Raw genomic sequence first — 5,449 nt, forward strand, 5'->3', positions numbered from 1 at the left:
TAAAAATAACGAATGTCACTATAGATAAAAGGAAGGTAATTATATCAATTTTGACAACATTGATCACATTTATATAGAAGTTACTATTTACAAAATAAGGTAACTATCAATTTTGACCACATTTACATAAAGGTCACTATGTAAGTATGTATAAATAAAGGTCACTCTAAAAAAAAAAGTTATTTGATTAATTTTGAATACATTTTATAAATATCACTACATGTAAACCTATGTAGGATTCGAACCCACGTCATGTGTGTAATACAAGTACACATTGCTCAACCAATTAAGCTAATAGGTTTCTAACACGCAAACAATAAAGCTTATAACCAATCAAGTTTAGAGTTTCGATTTTTTGTCGAATGTTCTTTTGCATCATAAGGCGGCTGCTGCCCCCCCCCCCCCCCCTCCTTCCTTTGCTCCTGCCCCTAAGCAGCCTAAACCTTCACCCCACCATCAGCTAACCTACACAACATCAACAAGTAGCAATAACAACCTTGTAACTCCCCTGCTGCAACTTGCAAGTATCCACGCCACTCTCCTACTTCAGCACAACCCACGCAACCCAAAAACAACACATAGTAGCTACGCATTCCCACAATAACCACCAGCTACCTTAATTCGCCTAGCCAGCCATGTAGTTCATCCAACACGCACCCTCTAAATCCACAACCAACCTCCGCCAATTCACATGACCAGCTATCGCAATAGCCACCACAGCAGTCCAGCCGCAACAGCAGCAGCCGCATCTCTATCGGACGCCCACACAACAACCACCAATTGCTCCACCATTCGCCACCATAGCCCGACTCCAACATCATCAATTCAACTTCCAACAATCAACAATTCAGCCAATTAGAAAATACAAAATTAAACAAAAATACAATTGCATTCAGAACCAGAAGAAAGTCGAGCAAAAATTACACATAAAATACAATTGAAGCGCAAGAATGCCAAACGAAGAAATTAAGTTGAATTATAACATAATTACACTCATTTATTGGTACTAGACAGTAGACAGTAGACACTAGCCAAATATTGATTCATAAAATAAATACAAGCAGACCTTGCTTTTCTAATTTACTCAAACATAATTTACTAAGATCATAAACACAAAAAATTGTGTTACAAATAGGTGAAGAACAACAACAAGAACAGAGTTTCGAGCAAAAATACACATTAAAACCTGATTTACTAAAACCAAGAAAAATTGAACAAAATACAGTTCAAAACAACAATTCGTCTTTGGCCTCCCTACCAAGTAAATACGGAAAAGATTATTAACATTCACCATGAAAAATCTATTGGGATCTAATAATAATAATAATAATAATAATAATAATAATAATAATAATAATAATAATAATAATAATAATAATAATAATAATAATAATTTGATGATTAAAATTAGTAAATTCTACCACTCAAAGCATTTGATAGTAGCTTTCCACACACTAGTCAAACACTAGGCTCTACCTAAGAACTCCACCAAACACCAAAATCTAGAAGTAAATTAGTGGCTAAAAGATAGAAATTGAAAAGCAGTGGATCTATCTTGATATGTTTGAAATCGTAAGACCATATCATCTGAATTAGCATTAGCTGCAGAAATAATTGTAGTTTCAGAAACATTAACAACTAGCTAATTAATATTGACTAATTATATGCAGATCAGAACATACTATTATTGTAATACATGCAGCTAGAAATCGCAGAAATCGCATTTACAGAAAGCTCGAAAAAATATAATCTTATTGATATTATACACAATAATCACTGAAATCGCATCAGATTCGCAACTATTGAAAATGCAATTATCTCACAATTTAAAAAGCCTAACCACACAATTTCTCCATTTTGATTAAAAGTCAACAAATTATGGCAGAATCGATACCTTAAACCTACAATTTCAATGACTTTGAGCAATGTTTTGAAGATTGGCATTGAACTCGAGTAGCAATTTGTGATATTCAGCGACAAAATTTAGCAACGCTTAAGTTAACAAAAAATTAGAGTTCATCAGTTTTTGCTGAAGAAAAATAGGAGAAATACCTTTGATAGGGAGAAGAATAGAGAGAAAAACAGAGAGAAAAGAGAGGAGAGAGAAAATTACGTGTGCATATGAAGGAGGAGAGAGAAACTAAATGCTTTAGTCTGAAATTGTGGGAAAAAAAAACCCCAACCATTAGATTTAATGAGTCAGTGGTTGATTATAATATACGGTTTGATGTTTTCAATTTTCAACTTAAGCCTTGTTTTCACATGATCCACTCCCTATATATATATATATATATATATATATATATATATATATATAAGGTCAGGATCCGGTGAGAACCATCCTTTATGTGAGAACTCACACCTTATGTGAGAACAAACCTCAGCCGCTAGATTAGATCAAATCCAACAGCTGAGATTTTCTCTCTCTTCCTCCAGGTTCTCTTATTCTACGCTCTTCCATTTTTTCGATCTTCAATTTCTTTGCTTTTGCTCATCAATTTCTCGCGATAATCTGTTAAGGTATGTAAATTTCAGTTTAATTTTGAATTTGATCGATTTTGAAACATGTTTTTGCGATTTTGATTTCGAATGAGTTCAAGTTGATTTTTGATTTTCTGATTTGATTTTCAATATTTTTATTCTTCTTGTTGGGGAAAGCTTGACAAACGAACCATGATTTGAAAGTCCGAGTTACAAGTTTCAAGCCTATATTTGAGATTATGATAACAGATTTCTAAACGGTTTAGCTTGTTCTCGAATTCAATCAAGGAATATTTTAGTTTAGAAGCTTATAGAATAGGTTCATCGGCCCTAAAAACAAGCAATCACCACTGGCCGCAAATTAGGGTTCTTGTTCTTCGAATTGTTTGGATTTTGAGGATTATTCTAATTCTTACTTGCGGTAACTCCAACTTCTTCATTTAAACAATTTCTGAGTTCCTCTTCTAATCCATTGAAACAATTCATGAGGTAAGATAATCTCTCGACCTTTTATTTTTAGTTTTTTTCCCCTTTTCTACTACTACATGTCGCTATGTTGCTGCGGCCCTGCTACTTCCCTGTTGTTTCATCCCTTCCTATATTTTGTGGTGTTGAGCGGTTATGTGATTCTGTGCTTGTTGTACTTAGATTAAATTATAGAGATGATGATTCTTATAAGGTTAATAGAATTATTAGTCAAGCAAATATTGTTTCTAGTTATATTGAATCCTGAGCTTTAGTGCGATTAAAATTATGGATGACTACTGATATATGTGTAATTGAGATTCCGAATGGCATAAATAGTTGATTTTTTGTACAACTTTAGAGAATTTAGTTATAAAACTATATCTGAATTTGATTACTGAAGGTTCCCAACAATTTTCTATACCCGGTGAGCCACCGAGGTTTGTACTTTTTCAAATTAACTATATCTGCCATTATTGAGATGTTCTTGTTTGAGATTCTTTCTTCTTGACATACTTTGCTAAGTGGTCGCTCAGTTTTGGCCACCACACTCTTGACATGCTTGAAACATGGGTGCTTGGTTTTCACTTACTTATTTTTCTTCTTCTTAATACTCGGGGTATCAAGTTTGAAATATGCTGCTGAGGATATTTCATATCTTACTTTGGAATTGGAGTATTATCTTTAATTACACTTTGAGTATTAGCTTGGTACATCATGATGATGGATATATATATATATATATATATATATATATATATATATATGCATCCTTGTAATTACAAGACTTACTGGGATGAGTTTGTGTGGAACAGATTATCAGTGCCTAAGCACAGATTTTGTTTTTGGTTAGCAATGTGTATGAGACTCAAGACTCGGGTCAGATTGTAGAAATTGGTTACGTGTGATGATGACAGGTGTGTTTTTGGTTAGCAATGCCTTTTTTGAAGCAGATTTATAATTGACTTATTAACTTTGCTCCTATTGGGAGCTATTGTAGCATTCTGAGATATATTCAAAGAGCCCAGGATTTGACTAAATTTCAGAAACAGGTTGTCTTTGTGGCTTTAGCTGTCTAGCTGAAGCCCAATATTACATTTGTCGTTTGAGGAACGATATCACATGGAATTGAACAAGGGACTATTAATGCTAATCAAATGATTACTCGGTTGAAGGAGAATGTAGTTGGTAGAATTAGATGTTTGCCATGTAAAATGAGTGCTAAAAACAGAAGTTGGTTTGATAATATGTGTTGTATAAGTTTCTTTCGCTGCTTGTTTTGATAATATGTGATGAGCAACGATTCTTTGCTCATGTATCAAATGAGCAACAATTATTTGTTCATTTATCAAATGAGCAAACAATTTCTTGCTCTTTTATCAAATGAGCAAACAATTCTTTACTCATTTATCAAATGAGCAAACAATTCTTTAGCAACAATTCTTTGTTCATTTATCAAATGAGTAAACAATTCATTGCTCATTTATCAAATGAGCAACAATTCTTTTTAATTTATCAATTAGGCAACATAAGGTGAAAAAAATTTAGAACAGAAAAATAATTTAAGACATATATTTAGAGCTTAGGTAGAAAATTCTAGAGCATAAGCGAAAAATTTCAGAATAGTTGCTGTAAATTTTGGAACATATTCAGTAAATTTTAGAACATATGCAAAAACTATTTATAACATATGATAAAACCTATTAGCTCAACTGGTAGAGAACTATGCAAATTCATAGGATGTAGGTTCAATTCCTACATTGGTTATAACTATAAATAACTAAAAATATAAAATAAAAATAAAGAAAATCAAATTAGCAAAAAATTATATGAGCAAAAAATTGGCTTGAAATGATTAATAACTATAGAAACTTTATTACAACTAAACTCTCATATAAACGATTTGTCTTCTCATTACACAAATGAACCTATGTGAGATTCTCGAACCCACATCTTTTGTGCATTTTTACAATGCTCTACCTGTTGAGCTAGTAGGTTAATGCAAACTAAATTCAAATGAGAAAACAGACATAAAATGAGCAAACTATATTCAAATGAGTTTACCTTATACCTTATACCAACCCGCCTCAGGCTTCTCCCATTTCTACAAAACAGTAGCAGTACCCAGATTAACAGTGGCTTTCTCATACTCTCCAATTATGCCCATAGCTTTTTTTTGAATCCAGCTAGATCAACCATCTTCCCTTCAAAAACCCAGGAATTTCTTCGCAACCATATACCCCAAAGCAGACTCCAAAACATGCTCCACCATTCAATATCAGTGTGCACCATCTCTAGCTCTAAGCACCACTCAAAAAAAGATCCAACCTCAAAAGTGCTAAGGTCGAGACTTAGTGGAGAAGATACCAAATATTGCCCTGTTACATAATGTAAGAGTATGAAGAGTTGTCTCACTCTCTTCACCACACATAGGACACAGAATATCAACCGTCATTCCCCTCCCAACCATAGTGATGGTAGTAGGTCAGAGGGGTAAATATAC

The 5,449-nt window shown here is 33.3% G+C and overlaps 1 long non-coding RNA gene across 1 annotated transcript; it reads right to left on the bottom strand.

Moving 5' to 3' along the window:
- LOC110729911 lies at positions 1 to 2,190 on the bottom strand. Its single transcript, XR_002512972.1, has 2 exons — positions 1,895 to 2,190; positions 1 to 829 (listed from the first exon to the last, which is right to left on the bottom strand). It is a non-coding gene; the product is annotated as an uncharacterized LOC110729911 (long non-coding RNA).
- Positions 2,191 to 5,449: the final 3,259 nt, after the last annotated feature.

This window comes from Chenopodium quinoa, unplaced genomic scaffold (genome assembly GCF_001683475.1).
Source record: "Chenopodium quinoa cultivar QQ74 unplaced genomic scaffold, ASM168347v1, whole genome shotgun sequence".
Classification (NCBI taxonomy): domain Eukaryota; kingdom Viridiplantae; phylum Streptophyta; class Magnoliopsida; order Caryophyllales; family Amaranthaceae; genus Chenopodium; species Chenopodium quinoa.